Source organism: Pan paniscus, chromosome 4 (genome assembly GCF_029289425.2).
Source record: "Pan paniscus chromosome 4, NHGRI_mPanPan1-v2.0_pri, whole genome shotgun sequence".
Classification (NCBI taxonomy): domain Eukaryota; kingdom Metazoa; phylum Chordata; class Mammalia; order Primates; family Hominidae; genus Pan; species Pan paniscus.
In genome coordinates this window covers 42,591,904-42,613,931 of record NC_073253.2, presented here as the reverse complement: position 1 = coordinate 42,613,931, position 22,028 = coordinate 42,591,904, and the positions used below count along the sequence as shown (strand labels likewise).

The window sequence follows — 22,028 nt, the reverse complement described above, 5'->3', positions numbered from 1 at the left end:
CATCTATATTGTTGAATTTATTGGCAAGAAGTTGTTCATGGTATTCCCTTATTATCCTTTTAATATCCCTGTAATCTGTAGTGACGCCACCTCTCAATCCTAATCAGTCTGGCTAGAGGTTTATCCATTTTATTGACCTTTCAATAAGCTTTTGGTTTCATTAACTTTTCCCTATTATTTTTGTCTTCTGTGTCATTCAATGGTGCTCTGATAATTATTGTTTCCTTATTCTGCCTATCTGTATTTTATTTGCTCTTCTTTTACAGCTTTCTTAAGGTGGAAGCTAAGGTCACTGATTTGAGAACTTTTTTCTGTTCTAACACAGTTATATAGCACTGTATTTTTTTCTCTAAGTCCTGCTTAAGCTGTATGCCACAAATTTTGATATGTTATATTTTCATTTCCTTCAGTTCAAAATACTTTCTAATTTCTCTATTAATTTCTTCTTGGACTCACAGTGTATTTAGAAATGTTTCTTTATCTTCCAAATGTTTGGGGATTTTACAGATATCTTTCAGTTGCTTTCTAATTTCAGTCACTTGTGGTCAGAGAGCATAATGTGTGTGACTTGAATTATTTTAAACGTATTGAGATTTGTTATGTGGTCTAAAATATGCCCTGCCTTGGTGAATGTTCTGTGTACACTCGAAAGAATGTGTATTTTGCTGTCATGAAGTGGAATGTTCTAGAAATATCAAAAAGGTCAAGTTGGTTGATAGTATTAGTTAAGTCTTCTATATTCTTACTGAATTTTAGTCTACTTATTCTAGCAATTTTTGAGATATGACTGTTGAACCTGTCAATTATAGTTTCTGCTGATATGCCTTCAAGTTTCCTAGTCTTTTCTTCTGTAATGTCTAATCTGCCACTAACACAATTTAGTGTGCTTTTGGTCTTATTGTTGCTTTAATCTCTAGAAGTTCAATTTGGGTCTTTTAAAAATATCTTTCATATCTCTACTTAACATGTTCAACCTTTCCTTTAGCTTCTTGAACAGATATAGTTATTGCTGTTTTAACGTCTTGGTCTAGCATTTCTAACATTTGTGTCAGTTTGGGGTCAGTTTCTACTGACAGATTTTTTTTTTTCTTTTTACCTAATTGCAGGTTGTATTTCGTATTTATCACAATCTGGGACATGGTTAAGTTACTTGGAAACTTCAAGTCTTGCTTTCAGGCTTTGTCAGGCAGGACCAGAGTAGCATTTAGGATACAGCTAATTTTGCTGTGCTACTGAGAGAAAATACTTCTTAATACTTCACTGGATACCCTGTGAATTACAACATTTTCCACCACCGCTGGTGGGAGCAGGCACTATTCCCTGTGCCATGTGAGCCCGAGAGGTTGCTCCCTCTAATCATTCTGAGTGGTTATTCCCAGAGCCCAGTTGGGTTTTACATATGCATGAGCTGATCAGTACTCAGCGGAATGCTTGAGGGGACCCTATGCATGTCTCTTGAGTTCTCTGTGCATCTCTCTTTCTCTGGTACTCTGTCCTTGAACTCCAACCACTTGGCTTAACTTACCTGGACTTCCAGCTCCAGCCCCTAGACTCAGGGAGGCTGCCAAGCTCTGTTCTGGATTCTTCTCCCTGTTCCACAGCCTAGACACTGTCTCAAGACAGTAAGCTGGGGCAACTGTAGGGTTCGCCTTGCTTGTTTACTGTCTCTCAAAGGTCACTGTTTTGCCGATCTGATGTCCAATATCCTGAGAACCATTGTTTCATATACTTTGTCCTATTTTTTACTTATTTCAGGCAAGAGAGCAAATCTAATCGTTATTACTTCATCATGACCAGAAGCAAAGGTCCAAAATTTGTCAAATATTTTAATGTCAGCAAAATAGTTTGTTTTTTTAGTATAAATGTATTTTTAAAATCTACACTGCACTCAAGTCTACTTATTTTTCAATTTTGGCAGATAAAACCAGGTTTTCATATAAGCTGTTGTTCATCATGAGACTGTCCAGCTGTAAATACTAGGAAATAATGGACTCTGAACTAAGAGTTGTATAGGTCTAGATACACATTTTCAAGGAGCAATAACAAGAGATCAATAAACAATTAACTTTTTTGAGGAGTCGACATTTTAGATGTTACCAAACTGTTGAACTTTGAATGTCTTCACTAGAGTGGCATCTAACAAAAACTAAGGAAACCTCTGCATGTGGGCACACACCCCTTTAGGGAGCCTTTCTTGGCTTAATTCATTGACTCAGTACAATTTATTGAGCTCCTATTGTCACAGGGTCCTTAGGGTGTCGCTTCACCAACTGGAAATCTCTGTGGCCAGCAGTGCCTCTACTTGGGTTTTGCTTGTGCCCGCTGGCTCATTCTGCCCACTCAGTCCAGCAGCTGCACTCAGCTTGCGCTACTGGCCCAGATCCCATACCTGCCAAGGGTGAGCCAGCTGCAGAGCAGTGAGAGGTGTGTGAGTGAGTGAGTGCAGGGTCTGGCCACTGTGTACAGCCAGGTGTACCAGCTATAGCAGGGCAGGCAGCTCCAGCTGCCAGCACAGGTGCTGGCTCCATGTAAAGCTACAGCTGGACCAGACATACTGCAAGCAGCTTCCGCTGTGGGCACCAGCGTCTGGACATGGAGAACGCAATGGTGCCAGAAAACTCAAAGACACCAGGAACTGCAGAGCCCCAAAGAGGGTGTTACAGCATGCCACGGCCCTGGCTTGGGGAGCTCCAAGGTCTAGGCTCCCAGAAAGGTGGCAGCTCTTCTCTCCTTCTCATCACCTGCAAGGTGGTGAATAGGGAGCATGTTTCAGCCCTGTTTATGTTACAGCTCTTTCAATCTCACCTTTCAGTGGGTCCCAAGTTCTTGTCCCTCATCCAAGAAGAATGAGGTATACAGATAACTGGAGGGTGAGCAAGGCAGTGAGAACTTTACTGAGTAACAGAATAGCTTGCGGGAGACCTGAAGTGAGTGGCTCCTTTCTGCAGACAGGTTGTCCAGCTCTCAACGGAGAGGAGACCTGCAGTGGGTAGGTCCTTTCAGCAGGCAGGTAATCCCAATGAGTGTGCAAGTCTGACTGAGTCTGGGATTTTTATGGGCTCAGAAGGGAGGAAGTGCATATTGAATGGACCATGGGTGGCCACGGGCAGGCCTGGAAAATGCACCATAAGTTCTCGTCCTGGGTCACGGACCCCACCTGGAACTGGCAGCCTGGCCCCAAGGCTGCAGGTCATCCCTGGCTCGAAGGTGGATCTTCACCAGGGACCCACCCCTTCCCTCCTAGAAATCTGTCTGCCTCCTGCAACTATCAACATGCTCTCCATGGTGCCCAGACTGCTTGCACCAAGGGGCACCTACAGGCCTGCACCGAACTGCCCTCAGCAGCCCCCAGCCTCCCTCCCTGAGCTCACTGGTGCCCAAAGTTTCAGAGGGGGCTGAGGCAGTGTGAGGGCTGGTTGCAACAATGCCTGGGCTTGGCTTCAACTTTGCTCTGAAATTGGAGCAGGCACCAGGAGCAGGGAGAGGCCAGGGAGCAGGAGTGGGCACTTCTGAGCCTGTGGAGAAGGAGAGCTTCCTGGGCTCCCTAGAGTGCAGGGATGCCTGGATCTGGAGCCATGGCTGGGCAGCTGCAGCCCTGCCCAGGATCACAGGGCTCCCATCCCACCAACTCAGTAGGGGGCGAGGCTTCTGCCTGTTCCCAGGCCCTGCCAGCTCCATGGAGTGTACAGCCCCAACCATGCCTCCCCTGCTGCAGTTGGCATTCCCACAGCAGCTGCTCCAGATGGGCCACTGCCACCATCACTACTTACGTGTCAGTGACTATTCAAGGTCCTAGAGATAGAGCAGGAAATAAGACAAGGATCTCAATCTTCATGGAACTTTATTTTACCCACAATAAGAAAACATTCAACAGCTCTGTTAAGAAAAAATAGATCAGAGTAAAAGAGTAAAGAACGTCTGTAGATAATATTTTAAATGGAGCTATCATGGACAGCCTCTATAAGAAGGTTACATTGGATTTAAGAGAAATGAGAAAGGAAGCCATGCAAGATTCAGCGAAGAGTATTCGGTGAAAGGAAATAGAAAGTACAAATACCCTGTGGCAGAAATGAGTTGGGTTTATTTTAACATTCTTTTTTAATAAAAATGTAAATTCTTTCCAATGAGTACAAGCCAAGGTTTAATTTAATATTCTGATAGAAATATAATCTAAAATCAACAGTAACTACACTACTTAATGTTGTTTACCTACATGCATTCATTCATATTTTCATTCATATCATAAACTACATATCAAGCACCCTGCTGTGTATGGAAATGCAAAGATGTGTTGCCCCAAAAAAATCCTCACATTCGGTGGCAGTGAACTGAGATCGCAGCTTTGCATTCCAGCCTGGGCAACAAGAGAGAAACTCCATCTCAAAAACAAAAACAAAAACAAAAAAAAACCCTCACATCCACAACTTAGTAGGAGAGGTTTTAAGACATGTATAATAAGCAATGATTGTAACAGTGGGGATAATGGGTCTTCCAGTTTAAGACCCCAAAGGAAATATTAATTCTGAGAGGTCAGACCGTCTTGCTCACATCTGAATGGCCCCCTGGGCCCTATGTAGGTGAAAGGTAAGAAAGTGTGCTTAGGCATGAAAGAGATGAGGGGCAGCATGATTTGTGTAAAGTTGAGAAGTAGCAGTTGAAAGAGAAGAGCAATTTTTCACAGATCAAAGAGCATGCCCTTCTGCACTGCCCCTCTGGGTTCATGCCCAAGTTCTTAGGAAGAAGAGATACATACAAAGGTAAAAAGGTATTTACTGCTGACATCTCTTTAAGAAACCAGAGCATCAGGCTGTGATTCTTGGAGAAGTAGTTTACACTGGGTCCTCCTTCACTGAAGTGACTACTGCCACTTTAACAGGGAATAGAAATGGGGAGAGAGATGAAGCAGCCAGAGCCACCATGAACAGAGACCCAGACCCACATCCACCAAGGCCAAGAGTCAGAGCAGACCCAATGTGCCACACGCGGGAAAGGAGGAAAGGCTGTTGTTGCCAGGAGGGCTGTGCTTATTAGCACACAGGAACATCCCTGGGGACTCCCTAAATGAGTACCTGAATATGTCCTAATGCAAATACGTGACTCTGGAACTATATATCCGGTGGTTATGATCTTAGACCAGCTGCTCACTAGCTGTATTATCTCAGGAAATTATTAAACTTCTCTGAACCTTTTTTATATATATATTTTTTAAGTAGGGGTAACAATAACACTGTGAGGTGTTAGGATTTTTGTGAGGTTTAAAGAGCATGTGGTAAATGCTTAAACAATAATAGCTAATTTTAAATGCAATTACCATTATTAATGTTATTATTATAAGGAATTTTAGGAGACCTGGAATTCCCAAAAGTTGGTGAATAGCAATAAAAGAAATACTGCTTAGAAAATGTTATTAGGATCCAATTCTACCCTGAAGCTGTTATGCCCTGGGAAGCGTGGGGTAACATTAAAACTAAGTACGTGGCTTTGGACAATTTATTTAAGCTCCTTCAGCCTCAGTTTCTTCATCTGCACAACAGTCTTAGTGACATTTGCCCTTGTCCCTCACAGGGTTGTTACCAGGTTCTTTCCAACAATAGGCATGGAAGGAGCTTTGCAAAGAGCTGTTCAATATCACTGATGCCCAGCTGTCATTACTGTCACCAGCTCTGCCGTATGCAGCTCTGGGGTCTCAGAAATCTCATTTTGGGGCTATTTTTAGGTCTATAAGATGCAGCTGCTCAGAGTCAATTGCTATACGAGTAGAATATTCTATGAACCACCTGTTAAGGCTGCCCCATGCAGAAGCCCTGGGACTAATCATCCCCTAGCTCCTGACTCGTGCAGCTCAAGAGACCAAAGGTAAATGTCTTTTTCCCACTGTTTCACTGTATTTACTTCCTGTTGCCTGACTACCTGCCTCCAGCATCAGTAATAGCCTCTGAGCCCTTGAGTATATTTATTTTCCATCTGCTCCCTCCCTTCTTGCAATAACAGTAATACACCCCTAAAGATCCAGGTCCTGGAAATTACAGCCCAGAAAAGCATTCAAAACAGTGGAAGTATAATTTTTTCCCTCAAATTCTCACACACTGAATAATGTAGTGATAACGCTCAGAACACAGCAAAGCACAATTTAAACCGGTGGGCTCCCTTGTCTTGTATGTACGATGGTACATACATATGAGAGGTGACCATTGTCCATGTTTCTTCTGGTCCAGAGGTAAGAAATAATCTGAGACTCCCTTAAGAAGTATGTACCTCCCAATAACTGCCCCTAATGGGATGCACCAACTGCAGTGGGCACATGAAAGCATTTTCACTTCCTTCTCAGCCCATCTCTACAGATCTCCATGAAGCAGACTCCTCTCATCAAGCTTCAGCCCAAAGATATCTCTAGAGAGAGAGAAATGAAAATGCCTAAATACACTCTGAGGCTTGGAATGAAAGAGGCAATACTGATTCTAAGAAGGAATTTAAATCCAGCTAAGAGATAAAAAGATGTGGACCTTAAATAAAATTAAAATTTAGAGTTTATAAGAGAAGAGAAATTTGAAGAAGAATAAAAAATGCAAAAAGGGAGAATGTGAAACCTTAGAGATTTGAAATATGGGAGAAGGCATGACAAGCCAAAAGAAATTTATGTTTATATAGTTTGAAGGAAACACTAAAAGTAATGGTGCAATTATCTGGGGGTAGAAAAAAAATACAAGAAGGAAAAAACAGGATGATAGCATTCATGGCCAGAGGTGCTGAGAACAGTAGAATTTGGAATGGAATATAGATGGACAGGGAGGGCAGATTCATAAGAAGTTCTTTTCAATCATTCATGATATTGAAAGAAACATGAGACAACCATTCCCCAAGAAAGGACAGGCTTAACTTTCAAGAGGAGGGATTTAGGATAGACATTAGAAAATAGCCTGGGTATAAGCATTGTGGGGAAAATGTGGAAATCCCATCTTTGAAGATATTAAGAAATAAGGGTAACTACTATCTTTTAGTAGTGGCTTAAGGGCAAACTGGATACCTGGGATACCTGAGCTTTCACAAATGCATCCATCCATACGCAGCTATGATTCTGTGTTGAATTTTCTCGAATCCAATTCCCTCTTCACCACAGTATAATACACAGAGATTTTCTTAGAAGTCTTTGTTATTTACTGGGCTTACCTGTCCTTAATCAGCATCTTTAATGTATTGCATCTCCCTGATCAGTATCCCGAGATCCCCTTAAAAATGTTTTACTTAGCTTTTCAGGGGCATGATTCTGTCATTTCTCTAGTCAGCACTGTCTGGCACATAGATAGTACTTGATAAACTGTCCCTGGACTATTTTCCATTCTGAGAAGTGAAGAAAACCACTACAATAAAATAAAGCAAGAGTCAAGGAAGCCTCACCAATGTCAAAGAAAAACAGATTGTTTTCTGTCTCTTCCACAGAAAGCCGGTTGATAAGAGTCCTTGAGTTTCACCCATGTGACGGTTTTTATGTGTCAGTTTGACTGGGCTAAAGGATGCCCAGAAGACTGGTGAGACATTAGTTCTGGGTGTGTCTGTGAGGGTGTTTCCAAAAGAGATTAATGTTTGAATCCATGGGCTGAATAAAGAAGATCCACCCTCACCAATGCATGTAGGCACCATCCAATCTGTTGAGGGCCCAAATTGAACAAAAAGGAGGAGGAAGGGTGAATTCACTCCCTCTGTTTGAGCTGAACATCCATCTTCTCCTGTCCTTGGACATCAAAGCTCCTGATTCTAGGCTCTTCAGACCTCAGAGCTTACACTAGCAGCTCCCTCCCCACCCACTTTCCCCTCTTCATCCCCTGCCCCCAATTCTCAGACCCTTGGACTCCCACTGGGAGTTATACCATCTGCTCCCCTAGTTCTCAGGCCTTTGGATCTGTACAACACCAGCTCCTGGTTCTCCAGCTTGCAGACACCAGCTTACAGAACTTCCCAGCCTCCAAAATGGCATGAGCCAATTCCTATAACAAATCTCTCTTTTCCTTCCCCCCATCTCTCTCTATAGATAGATATATACAAATTTATAAAATAAATTTGTTCTCTGCCAATATTTAGAAGGGAGAACTGACATATTAGGGTACTGATTGTCTGACTCAGATTCAACTTTATTCCACTCTTGAACACTCCAATCTGGAGTGCCTAAAGTCACCCAGAGAAGATTCTTTGGGTCCTAGAAGGTGAGTGAGTGCTACTCAATAAAGATTGACACAGAGCTCCAGACCTCAGACCAGGCAGCACCCTGGTTTTCCAAATGCCAGTCAATCACATGTCATCTCCAAGATTTTGTCATATCTGCATATCATCCATTCGTATCACCATTAATTACTTAATATTCGCCTCTACATTGTCTGTAAGTAAACCATCCTGGGTTTTTGTTTATACTTGTCCTAAGTCATAACATGTGAGAAATTATAACTTGAGGATGTGCTGTTCACTTATACCTTAAATAATACAACTTTAAAAATAAAAATATGTATGAATGAGCCACCTACTATTTCCCCAGTGATAGGAAACCCCAGTGATTCTGCCCAGGGTTACATTTCAAGTTACAGTCCAGCCATTCTCAATCTTTTTTTCTTTCCACCAAGATATACATAGATGGCATTGCCATGGCCAGCACAATCTCATGTGAGTGTCTGAACTTCTGGGCAACTTCTTGTGGAAAACCTGGAGCCCTACCCTATTTTTTTCTTATTCGAGGAAGTATATCAGAATACAAGTGAGTGAACATAATTATAGGGATAACCATGAAACCACTAATTTGTGGAAAATAATATCTTTCTCACATTGCTGCTGAGAGGCCAAAATGAAACAATGAAGCATTTAGCAGGGCGCTTAGCACATAGTAGGCACTCAATAATTTGTTCCTCTTTGTTTACATGAATTACTCAACAACTTCAGTGATTTTTGCTCAGTTAAAAAAAAATTGATGTGATCTCATTACCAAAGGTTACTGTGTCTGCAGACCATGGCCATCCCTTACACCAGCAGGAGCTGCTCCAAGAAGAAGGTGGTCATCTCCCCTAAGGAACACTTTCTCCTGGTCTCCAGGAAATTATTTTTCTATTAATTCAGGGCATCATGAGTCCATATTTATTTTTTATTTACTTCACAGCTAAGAAAATTGAGATCCGCATAATATCTTTTCCTTCCAGAACCTTATCTTATTACTCTAAGTAGAAGAATTACCTTGGTTCTAACAGGCTAGTGGATTCTATAGAAATCAACTATTTCGGAAAAATATGAGTTTATGTTGGCTACTTAGGAAAGATAAAAGAGTTATCCCGTTTTCCATAAGAAATAGGAAATAGAAATAAAAGAAATAAGAATGTAAGAAATAGGAAAAGGTAAATATACTGATAGGGATAACCATGAAACCACTAATTTAAGGGAAAAAATACCTTCCTCACATTGCTGATGAGGGCCAAAATGAAACAATGAAGCATTTAGCAAGGTGTAATATATGAAATAGGAAAATAAATAGGAAAAATACATGTTTATTGAAAAAATGTTCTTTAAAAGGCACTGTGATAAGAGCAGTGGAGGAATACAAAAACATTCTTTTTATCAAGTCGTTTACAGTCTAGTAGAGAAGACAAAACATGTATAATATGAAGGAAAATTAGGTAAATGTCATAACATTTAGCTTCTAACATTTTGTCATGAAACTACTTCCAGAGCTTTAGGTTGCTCATTCCTGTTCCCGGGTTTCTGAACCCATTTGGAATCTTTATTGACTACTCCAAAGTATGCATGGTTAAGTAATATTGGACCAGTTAAATTTTGTCATGGCACAAGACATCTTCAGACATAAAGCCGACACATCTCACATCTCATTGCTTCCTGTGGCAGATCTAACACCTGAGGATGTCTGAGGGTCTGGATGTACAGCAGACCCAGCTCAGCCATGGAGTCACTTCACCATGGAGGGGACTAACAATTACAAAAGGTGGAGGTTGCTTGCATGCTAGAGAATCAGTAATAAACTCAACTCTTGATTAAGTATTTTAAAAACTTCTGTAGTAAGAGCTATTCCACAAAAATATTTTTACAGTATTATAAACATTGCTAAATATAGCTCTCTTAAGTCATGTGACATCTTTTCTCTAAATTTGCTCCTGATATTGTTATATTGGGTTTTAACTTCAGGAGCATTTTGTGAAATACTTACATCATAGGTGAGAAAGTAGACAAACAGCCAAGGGGAAAAAAGAAAACTTTGAACTGAGCCCAAGAGAAAACGTTTAAATATTTGAATATAGTGGTATTCAAGGTTCCTTCTGAAGGGGTGGAGGAGAGTGAAATAAAATAAGGTGACTTCTAGAGACAATACCTATGTCCTTTGGGAGTAGCTCAGTGTATCAGAAAACACAGGCTCCAAAGATGGGCAGAATGAACTTCCAATTCCAGTCCTATCACTGACTTATGATCTTGAGCACATTCCTTCACCTCTATCTGTGATCCTTGCTTCCCTCACTGGAGCACAGCGCTCATAAAACCTACTTCATGGAGCTATTACAAGGATTAAATGAGATTACACATATAAAGCACCCGCACAACAGCATTCACAAATATTTGTTCCCTGCAGTTCCCTGCAATGTGAAAGATTGAGATGTGGCCTGCCAACTGCTCTGGGAGGGCCCTATTCATTCATTCAGAATTACTTTTTGAACACCAGTAGGTATAAGTAATTGTGCTAGCACTAGGAATATAATAATGACTAAGACCCTCAGGAGCTCCCATTTCCTATCATTCTAGGAATTTTAGGCCCTGTCTTCCATTAGAGAATGTCCTAAAGATGGAGAAAGCACTGATAGAGAATGGGTATGCACAAAGACATGCAGCTTAAACTTCAGTGGCAGATCCAGAATTTGAGCTCCTCTCCATAATCTGTTTTTACCTCTCAGTGCATTAAAATCCTACTTAAGTGAAGAGAGAAAAGGTAGAGAAATGCAAGTGTTAAGTGAGTGATTTAGGTTGTTAGGAGTACGATCTGTAGTGGAGGTGAGGAGCCAGAGGAAAGGCCCACGCAGAAAAAATAAGCCAATTTTGACTACTTCCACAGTCCTTTTTATAATAGTTTTTTCTCTTTTTGTTGAAATTGCAGTTGATTTGGATGGCAAGATGGTAGAACAAATCATGAAGTGACAGGTAGGAGAAGAAGAGCATTTTGGAAAGGAAATAGTTCATGAGTCTCTGAGACATGTAAGTCAGTATTTCCCTAAGTACTGGGGTGCACATCAAAGATTCTTACACGAATGAAGGGCCTGCAGAACCCCAAAGAGACTCTCTAACAAATACTACTAAGTCCCCTGAAAACCACCAACTGCACTAAGGCTGCAGAGTTAGGTATGTGCTTTGATTCCAGCAGTACAATGCAGTGTAAAGAAACCTAGATCTGCTAATTTTGTATTTTTTGTAGAGACGGGGTTTCTCCATGTCGATCAGGTTGGTCTCGAACTCCTGACCTCAGGTGATCCCCCGCCCCACCTTGGCTTCCCAAAGTGCTAGGATTACAAGCGTGAGCCGAGAGTGGTGGCCCATGCCTGTAATCCCATCTACTCAGGAGGCTGAGGCAGGAGAATCACTTGAATCCAGGAGGCAGAGGTTGCGGTGAGCTGAGATCACACCATTGCACTCCAGCCTGGGCAACAAGAGCGAAACCCCGTCTCAAAAAAACAAAAACAAAAACAAAAAAACCTAGTTCTAGGCTCAGTTTAACATATTTCTGGGGTATGCATCTTTGAAGTAAGTAGCTTAATTTCTCTGAGTTTCACCTGTAAAGCAGTAGGGCTAGCCTGCTCATATCAAAGGATTAGTAAGGAAATGGAAGGAAACTGTGTTTTAAAAATTCTTTGTGTTGTATTGCCTTGACTTCTTCAAGGTGATGAGATTCTCAATAGTGAAGATAAAATGCCCAGAAGCCAAGAGATTTCTTGAACCAGCTCTGTTGGAAGCACCATTCAGAGAAGAACCACAGTGTTATTTTAGAGTCCTCAATTATATCATAACTTGCCTTATCTGTATAGCTGGAAAAAAATAAGCACGTCTAAGGTGTTCTATTGGCCCAAGACTCTTGGTTACAATATTCTGTGGATCCTAGACAGATCCATGTAAGCAGATGTCCCCTAAACCCTTTCTTGTGAAAAAATAATACATTTTTATACAAGAGAGAGGAGATGGGGCCTCATCAGGGAAACTGACAAGGCCTACTCCAGGATATAGTATTACTCTTTCAGTTGATCAACTCTTGACATTTTGGAAGGCAGAAAGTACTCTGCAGATGTTAATCATAAATGATGATTTCGGGAAACAATAGACCAGAGAGATTATGTCCCCAGATGGCAGCCTCCAGCACACACTGAAATGAATTGCCTCACTCAGTCTAGCATTCCTCTAAGAGGTCTCTAGCAGCACAGCCTTGCCCAGAGAGACTAGAGAGACTGGGAAACCAAGAGAAAGACTGTACTACATTGAAATAAAACTTATTTAAAATAAAACTCAGCAACAAGAACATTGGGAACTAGCCTTGGCATGAATGTCTTCAGACTGAGCTCCTTAGAGAATTCTTTTCTTTCATCGGGCCCTGGAGGGACAGTGGATCTAGGTCTTTAGATATCATCAAATTCAATACTGGATTTTGTTATTTGAGTATAACCAAGGCAGGACTTTATTATATCACTTAGACTGGAAAATATTCCTGTGCACTTAAAGAAAACACTTGGCAGCCCCTGGTTTCTAGTTGGCTATTTTGCAATGGACATAATTTTCTTATTATGCTTATTAGCCTCTAATTTTATGATGTGTAATATATTCATCTTTCTGGTTTCTTTATGTGTAAGCCAGCTTAAAAGGGCATTGCAGGACAACTGAAGAAGATACACGCTTTTAAAACCGTATTAGGATTCTCTTAGTGTAGGCTCCCTTCCTTAAATCCTTTCTTCCCAATTTAGAATCAATCATCCTTTCCCCCTAGGTAAAGGTGTCGCTTTCCTTCCGACTCATCTAGAATGTAAACCTACATGACGGCTGTCAGAATCTTCTCTTTTGCTGAGAAAAGAAATGATTCCCCCTTTATACAGACCACAGCCTCAGGAATTCTACTGAACATAAAATGAGAAAAGCATACTCCTGAAGTTGCTTAAAATCAGATTTTTCATCCTAAATCCTGAAATCATATCGTCTCCATTGCCCCCAGTGCACTATTTTGGTTCATGAATCTTTCTTTTTTCTTTTTCCCTTGTAGTCTCAAGCATGAAGTTTTGGCCAGGGCACTGGAGACAGAGTTAGAAGATCTGGGTTCAAGTCATGATTCTGACACTTATTTGTTGGCAACAGCTAATTTACAGCTGTGAGGCAGAAGTACTCCCTGCTTGCCTGGACGCCTGTGGAGATGAACGAGACACAGTGGTTACGTGCAGGTAGAGCACCACACACCTAAGGGCCCAGGGAGAAGCAGGGTGTCTGAGAGTAAGGAGCATGGGGCCTGCAACCAAGGTGCTTGGCTCTGAATCCTGGCTCTGCTACTAGCTATGTGATCTGAGGCCCGCTTAGTTTCCTCACCTGGGAACAGGAGATGCTAATGATAGTACCTGTATAATAGGGTTGTTGTGAGAACCGACTGATACCTGGAAAGTATGTAGAACAGTGCCTGACACATCATCGGTGCTCAGTACATGTTAGCATTTTATTAGAGGCTTCTTTCTTTTTGGTCTAAGTAGTAAATCAATCATCACACCTCACCAATTCTTTCAGAGATGATTCCTCCTTTTCATTCCCATTGCCTCCAGTCCAGGCCTCTATTTTGCCCCTCCCAAGCCACTGAGCAATAGCATTGCTGGACTCTCTAACCTCATTTCTTCTATTCCCTCCTGCACCTGGCTCCAAATCGATCATCTCAAAACATCACTTTAAGCCAATTACATTCATGCTTCCAATTCTTGGTGATTCTCAAATACCTATAGAAGAATTGTAATACCTTAGACTACAATTGAGACATTATAAACTGAGCCCACCATACCTATTTTTTTTTTTTCTGGGAATGAGTCTCGCTCTGTCGCCCAGGCTGGGGTGCAGTAGCGCAATCTCGACTCACTGCAAGCTCCGCCTCCCGGGTTCACGCCATTCTCCCGCCTCAGACTCCTTAGTAGCTGGGGACTACAGGCGCCCGCCACCATGCCCAGCTAATTGTGTGGTTTTTGTTTGTTTGTTTGTTTGTACTTTTAGTAGAGACGGAGTTTCACCCTGTTAGCTAGGATGATCTCTATCTCCTGACCTCGTGATCCACCCGCCTCGGCCTCCCAAAGTGCTGGGATTACAGGCATGAGCCACCGCGCCCAGCCCGACCATACCTTTTGAACCATCTCTCTCTCACACGTAATCTCTCTACTCTTAGCAAAATAATTTCCCCTTAGTTCTTGAATGTAGCTTGTGATTTCATGCCTCACTGTTTTTATTTATTCTTTTCTTCCTGCTTAGAACATCCTCCCTTTCCGGCCAGTGAATGGGAGGGAGTGTAGTACAGTGATTAAGAGCCCCAGCTTAGATGTCTGACAGGCCTCGTTTACCTTCTGGCTCCATAACTTGGCAGGCATGTGATCTTGGGCAACTTCAATGCCAATTCCGTGTGCTGAACAAGGACACTCTTAGCATAGTAAGAGAAAAATCCACTTACAGTGATAAAAGTATTGATTCAGAGGGCTTTAATTGCTTTTTAGTTCATTATGTTTTACTACAATAAGTGAATGAGAACCCAAAACAAAATTAGAATTTTCTTCTCTCTGTTGTCCTAGTACATTTTCCGTTTTCTACTAAAGATCTTCGGACTTCTCAGGAAACTCATCCAGGATTTGACAACCTTCAACTTAATCTCAAGGCTAATTCCTTTATTATGACATTCTTACTCTGCACAAAGCTACTCTAATTTCTCTCTCTCTCTCTCTCTCTCTCTCTCACTCTCTCTCTCTCTCTCTCAGGTCACCTGAGAACAATGACCCAGCTTTCAGATTAGCCAAAGCAGGACACAAGTGACTTGGGTGTGGGAGATCTCTGCACTGGTGAGGTCAGGAACATTAGCCTTAGGAATGCAGTGAAAGACGGGGAAGTCAAAGAGAAATTACCTAGGCCAGAAAATTGTCAACAAGTCAGGAAAGGGGAGCATGGAACATTGTTTGTTGCTTTATTTCCAAACATAGAAATATAAGACAGGCAAAAGCTAAACTGGTCTCCCCAGCAAAGAGGACACCAGCCTGGCTCCTCCCTCCTCAGCCTTTCTCAATTCTTCTAGATCTCTTTCTTGTCAAACGCTGAAGGAACTTTTCAGATTGTTTCAATCTATAATGCACAGAAACAAGTTTACATCAAAGTCTACTTCTCTTCATGTCTCAGTGCTAGGAGTCTCATGATCAGAGAACATGTGTCGCCCTCTGAGGCCATTTTTCCACTCATCTGCCCTCCCATCTGCTCACCTCCTATCCTTCTTCTTTTCCCTCCCTCTTAACCCTTTCCTCTGTGTTTGAGAAAAAAATTAAAAAGCTCCCCAACACCTTCAAATATTTTGCTCTGTCTTAGCTCATTGGTTCTCCTGGCCCCTGCAGAATCTGATTTAGTTAGCCTGGGTCTAGCCCTGGCGTGGATGTTCTGTTGTTTTGGTTTTGTTTGTTTAACATCCCTAGGTGTTTCCAGGGTGTACCCAGTCTAAAGAACTACTGCCTTAACTGGTACCTAGATTATCTCCTGGCAAACATGCTTCCTGCGCCTCTCTCTGGAGATTCCACATCCTCCCATACCAGAGTACTGCCAGACAAGATGGGACCGTCAATCTCAGGCCCCACATTGCCTCTTCTAGACCTTGGGTCTCCCATCCGCATGCACAAAGGAAAACATTTCCTGAAAGTACTTTATTTGCGTGCCCCACACACCCTCTCCCCACCACCACCAACCTTATCTGCCTGAATAACATCTGTGTCCTTCAAAATGCAACTAAAACAGTAACTCCCCCTCTTAGAAGACTGCCCTGAGAGGCCAAGTGATCTACAAACCACTGTCTCTCGCTCTCTCCTTGCTTAAGCCCTATGGATGCCTGGCATAGCCTTTATCTCTCTGTTTATAATAATCAGCTATTTCCATGTCTGCCTACCTCAATAAACTGTGAGTTCTTTAAGAGTGGGAATTATATCTTCTTCATCTCTGTATCTGCACAGTGTAACTCATGCAGTGCCTGGCACATGGTTGGCATCAGATAAATACTTGTGAAAAAGAGCAAGCAGGAGAGAAGAGATGGAGAAGGGAATGTGAGAAGAAGAGAAGTAAGAAAGAAAAGAATAAATATCTTGCTGTAATCCCAGTAGTTTGGGCGGCCAAGGCAGGTGGATCACTTGAGGTCAGGAGTTCAAGACCAGCCTGGCCAACATAGTGAAACCCCGATTCTACTAAAAACACAAAAATTAGCCGGGCGTGGTGGCAGTTGCCTGTAATCCCAGCTACTCGGGAGGCTGAAGCAGGAGAATTGCTTGAACCATGGAGGCAGAGGTTGCAGTGAGCCGAGATTGCACCACTGCACTCCAGCCTGGGTGGCAGAGCAAGACTCCGTCTCAAATAAAAAAAAAAAAGAAGAAGAAATACCTCACCTCTACTGTCATCATCCTGCCTTCCAAGGGTAAAATGTTTTACTAAGCATATTTTTGGAACTATAATGTAGAGACACAGCACAGAAAGTAAAAATCCAAGGCAACTCTCTCTATTTTTTAGAAGAAAAATAAGCAAGTGACAAGAAAACCCATATATATAGAAAGTATTTTTTAGAATATATTTCTGGTCACCTACTAAGGACAGTATTTTTCATCTCTCACTACTGTACCATCAGTGACCCAGATCTTCTATGACAATCCCATTCTGTTGATGGTGGCTGTGGTGGGCAAAATAAATCCCCACCCCCACCCCCACTGCCAAAAACATCCATGTCTCAAACCCTGGAACCTATGAATATGTTCCATTGCATGGCAAAAGGTACTTTGCAGATGTGATTAAACTAAAGACCTTAAGATAGGGAGATTATCCTGGAGATTATCGGGGTGGGCCCAATGTGATCACAAGGGTCCTTCTAAGTAAAAGAGGGAGGCAGGAGAGTCAGAGTCAGGATGATGCAATGTGTGAAAGACTCCACCTGCCACTGCTGGCTTGGAAGACGGAGGAAAAGCTAAAGAACGCAAGTGGCCTCTAGAAGCTGGAAAAGGCAAGAAAGCAGAACCTCCGCTGGAGCCTCCAGAAAGGAAAGCAACCCTGACCACATCTTGATTTTAGCCCAGCGAGAGGCCAGAATTGTAAGACAGTAGATCTGTGTTGTTTCAAGCTGCTAGATTTGTGGTGATTTGTTAAAGCAATAGAAAACTAATACTGTGGGTATAAAAATGTTCCTAGAGTACACTCATACCTGTCAGTGCATGCTTCTGCTTTGAGTTAATGTCACCTCTGCCACAGTTATATTATTGTGAGATAATCACGGGTAGTCTTGTTGATGACCTTGAATCATTACAAGATCCTGAGTCATCAATGAAAGAAAAAGCCGCTATAACTCCAATCCTTTACCTACTCAATCATGGAAAGGAGGATACAATATAGTCCATGTCCTATATAGACATAATATGATGGAGCACAAAACAAGAGCCTGGAAAAATGCATGAAACAGTTCTTGACTTTGGACTCCAGTCTGCCTTTTGAATAGGTTGGAGACCGAGGACCTCTGGTATACTAGTCATCAGTCCTTTCAATCTATTGTGTCTCCTGCTGAAGGACACCAGGCTTCATTCTAAAGCTGGGATCTTGGGATGGAGGCAGAGGGGAAGGGGAGAAGAGACAGAGGTTCTTACACTGTCCATTCTCAGGGTGTGAGAGATGCAAAGTAAACAGACTTGCTGCACTGCCTGGATTAATCATATTGTGGGCATCTCCTGCAGGCCACTATGCAAAAAGGTGTTTATCCTTTGTCCCAGTCTGTCTGGAGGAGGAGGAAGTGAGGAGGAAAAAAAAAAACAGCCTATCAGTGGTGAACTCATACATATTTTAGAATAATTCATTGAATTTTAGAAGGAAATTTGAGTTAACCCTAAGTTAGCCATAACTTTTACAGAACCAGTATTCCTCATTTTCTGGACTTTCTGGTCATTCAGTATCTTAGCAGACAGATTATTGTTTGGGCTTTAAAAATGCTTTTCTTTTAGCTACTGTAATACTTTGCATCCTTCCTTCTCCTCACTGAAGCACAGAACCAATTGAGAGAGTCAAAGGAGCCAGAAAGATGGAGAAGAAAACATCAGCTTTATTACTGGCAAGCTATTTGGAGAACAGTCTTTAGGTGTGGAGCAACAATAAGCTTCTAATATAGCACCAAATCATTAAGCAGAAGGACCTACTCAGTCACAAGCAGCTGGCAAATAGTGACCCTTTCCCAGTGACAGAGCTCCCCACAGTCATATCCCAGGGAGAATCCTGAAGGGGCTGAGACCCGCGTGGCTGTCCGGTCTTCACCTCCCCATCAGTAAGTCATTTGTTCCAGGGAAGAGTAAGTGATGCAGGAAGAGAGGCCAGGATCGTTAGGCTTGTGGAAGCTCTTTAACATGGATATATTGAAGAAGAGGGAATCAATGTTCTCCACCTGATAGTTACTTCTAAATGGCAGCAAATAAAACTATGCTATAATTAAGCTAACTAAGTAATTATATAGAGAGAAATTTGAAAGCAAAATTAGCAAGAGCTGACTAAAGATCCATCACTCCCAAGCACCCCTGGAAGCAGCAGCCTCCCTCTTAGTGTAATGAACAGTCTGAGGTGTGTTACTTACAATATGGTATGGCTATTTTCAAACGATGTCTGTTGTCTTTAGAATTCAGAGCTTTTTCAAAGTATCCCTATAGTAACATTATTCTTACCTCATTTCAGATTTACTTTCTTGAGTGGGAGAGAAAGGGGAGAAACTACAGATAACATTCCAGAAATTACACATTAGCCAGTCTACCTTGTCTGTGAAGAAGCTCCTAGTGAAGGACATTTAGTGACAGCATTAAGAGTTGTGGCAATTGTGAATAATTGAAATGTTCATACACTGTTTTTTGTTTTTATTTCTGAGACAGGGTCTCACTGTATTGCCCAGGCTGGAGTGCAGTGGCACAATCACAGCTCACCACAGCCTTGACTTCCCAGGCTCGGGTGATGCTCCCTTCTCAGCCTCTCAAGTAGCTGGGACTACAGGTGTGCACCACCACTCTCCACTAATTTTCATATATTTTGTAGAGATGTGGTTTTGCTATGGTGCCCAGGCTGGCCTTGAAATCCTGGGCTCAAGCAATCCACCCCACTTAGCCTCTCAAGGTGCTGGGATTACAGGTGTGAACCATGGCACCAAGCCTATTATTTTTATAGTTACTTGTATGTCTTTTTCTTTTACTTAAGGATAAATTTGATTAAGAAAGCAAGTGAAATATGTTTTAAAAGCACATGTTCGAGTGACCTTACAAACATCTTTTGGTTAATAACAGAACTATAATATCAAGTAGATGATCAGTAGCTGCACCACTAGAAAGATGGCGGAGCAAGAGCAAAGAAAAATCCCTTTGGTTCCAGAAAATCTCCTGAAAAAGAGTAAGGCTTATCAAGCCCTCAATGCCACCCAGTCAAAGCAGGCACTTTTGGCAAAGAAGGAGCAGAAGAAAGGAAAAGGGCTCAGGTTTAAGCGACTGGAATCATTCCTACATGATTCCTGGCAGCAGAAACGTGACATTTCAGAAGACTAGAAGTGAAACCTCAAGCCTTGGAATTGCCAGATAAACATTCCTTGGCCTTTGCTGTACGCATCAAAAGGATTGATGGCGTGAGTTTACTGGTGCAGAGAATCATTGCAAGACTTCGCCTAAAGAAAATTTTTAGTGGTGTCTTTGTAAAAGTCACCCCCCAGAATCTAAAAATGCTGTGTATAGTGGAACCTTATGTGACCTGGGGATTTCCAAATCTGAAGTCTGTCCGAGAACTCATTTTGAAACGTGGACAAGCCAAGGTCAAGAATAAGACCATCCCTCTGACAGACAATACAGTGATTGAGGAGCACCTGGGGAAGTTTGGCATCATTTGCTTGGAAGACCTCATTCATGAAATTGCCTTCCCAGGGAAGCATTTCCAGGAGATCTCGTGGTTCTTGCGCCCTTTCCACCTCTCAGTGGCCCGTCATGCTACCAAAAATAGAGTGGGCTTCCTCAAGGAGATGGGCACACCTGGCTATCGGGGTGAACGCATCAATCAGCTCATCCGCCAGCTGAACTAGACCCACGTGCCAAACTGCGGTAAATTTTTATCAATGAAGTGGAAGCATGTGTTTTGCTGTTTTAGGAATTTTTATCAAGTATCTTCAGAGAAGGTTATTTCCTGCTTTATCTTCAAAAACTGGAAAGGAAGTGTCAAAGAAAAGACATTAGCTGGCCGGGTGTGGTGGCTCATGCTTGTAATCTCAACACTTTGGGAAGCTGAGGCAGGTGGATCACCTGAGGTTGGGAGTTCGAGACCAGCCTGACCAACATGGAGAAATGCCGTCTCTATTAAAAATACAAAAATTGACCGGGTATGGTGGTGCATGCCTGTAATCCCAGCTACTCGGGAGGCTGAGGCAGGAGAATCACTCAAACCTGGAAGGTGGAAGTTGCAGTGAGCCGAGATCACGCCATTGCAGTCCAGCCTGGGCAAGGAGCAAAACTCCATCTCAAAAAAAGAAAGGAAAAGACAGTAGCTTATGTTCATGGCAAGCACCTCTCATCACAGTCCAGTTCCAAGGAAAAATTCCGGCGTTTTCTACATTGGGTGCTGCATTGTCTGAAATCAGCACATTCCGTGGAAGAAGGAGTCCCGCTTTGTTGCATCTATCCTAGGGTTTAATGTTGGTAAATGAGTCACTCTAGCATTTGTACAAGGCTCCCTAAGACTCCTGCAGCAGTAGACCAAGGCCAAGGACATAATTGAATCTGGAGAGTCCTGGGGCCTTGTTTTGAAAAATACTTGAAATACACATAGGAAGAAAGGCATAAAAATAAATGTTCACTTGTCTCTGCAAAAAAAAACAAAAACAAAAAACAAAAAATCAATATCAAGTAAATGCAGACCATGCAATGAAATCTGTGAAATTTGCAAGAATAATATTAATGTCATTATAAAAGGTTAAAAAATACAGTCCACATGTCACAATTTTAACAATAAAATAGGGGAGTTTTTGTTTTATTCTTCGGTTGTACATACTCACTCCTGCGGAGCATGAGTCTAGACAAAAACTTAAGCATTTTTAAAGTAATGGTCACAATTCTTAAAACCAGATTAGCCATACTTTTTTAAATAAAATAATCATTTTGAGACTTTAGTGGCTTATTTAATTATTCATTTGCTCATAAAATGAATTTATGAATGCTTTTATGAACAAAGTGGCCCTGAGAAAAGGCCTATGGCAACTTTCCTTCCCTTTCACTAACCCTCCCAGTTTGATGGGATTTTGAAAATCTGACGATACTGTATATTATGCTTGCAAATTGCTAAGAAACAAAGTTGAAAGAATGAGTACTCCTCTTTTCTGCCCTGAAATCAGCCTCAATCCTCCTTCTTAGGAAAGCTTTAAGTGGTCAAGAACAAGATTTGCCCTTAACAACAAATCAGTGCTATTGCTGGGTGATTCTGACATAGGTAAAGCAACCTCCAATCAGAGAGAAGCCTCTGAAGTCTGACTGTGACATGTCTCTATAAAGATGAGCACTCCCAGCAGGGAGGTTCCAAGATGGCTGAATAGGAACAGCTCCAGTCTGCAGCTCCCAGCATGAGCGATGCAGAAGAAGTGTGTTTTCTGCATTTCCAACTGAGGTACTCGGTTCATCTCACTGGGGCTTGTCAGATAGTGGGTGCAGCACACAGGGCAGGTTGGGGCATCGCCTCACCCAGGAAGCACAAGGGGTCCCGGAATTCCCTTTCCTAGCAAAGGGAAGCCG

At 42.1% G+C, this 22,028-nt stretch overlaps 1 long non-coding RNA gene and 1 pseudogene across 1 annotated transcript in view; one reads left to right on the top strand and one right to left on the bottom strand.

Moving 5' to 3' along the window:
- The window catches only part of LOC103784764 (uncharacterized), a 202,299-nt gene that overhangs the window by 136,424 nt on the left and 43,847 nt on the right, over positions 1–22,028 (bottom strand). The window lies entirely within an intron of this gene.
- Positions 19,572–21,518, top strand: LOC100971288 (ribosomal protein uL30-like; annotated as a pseudogene).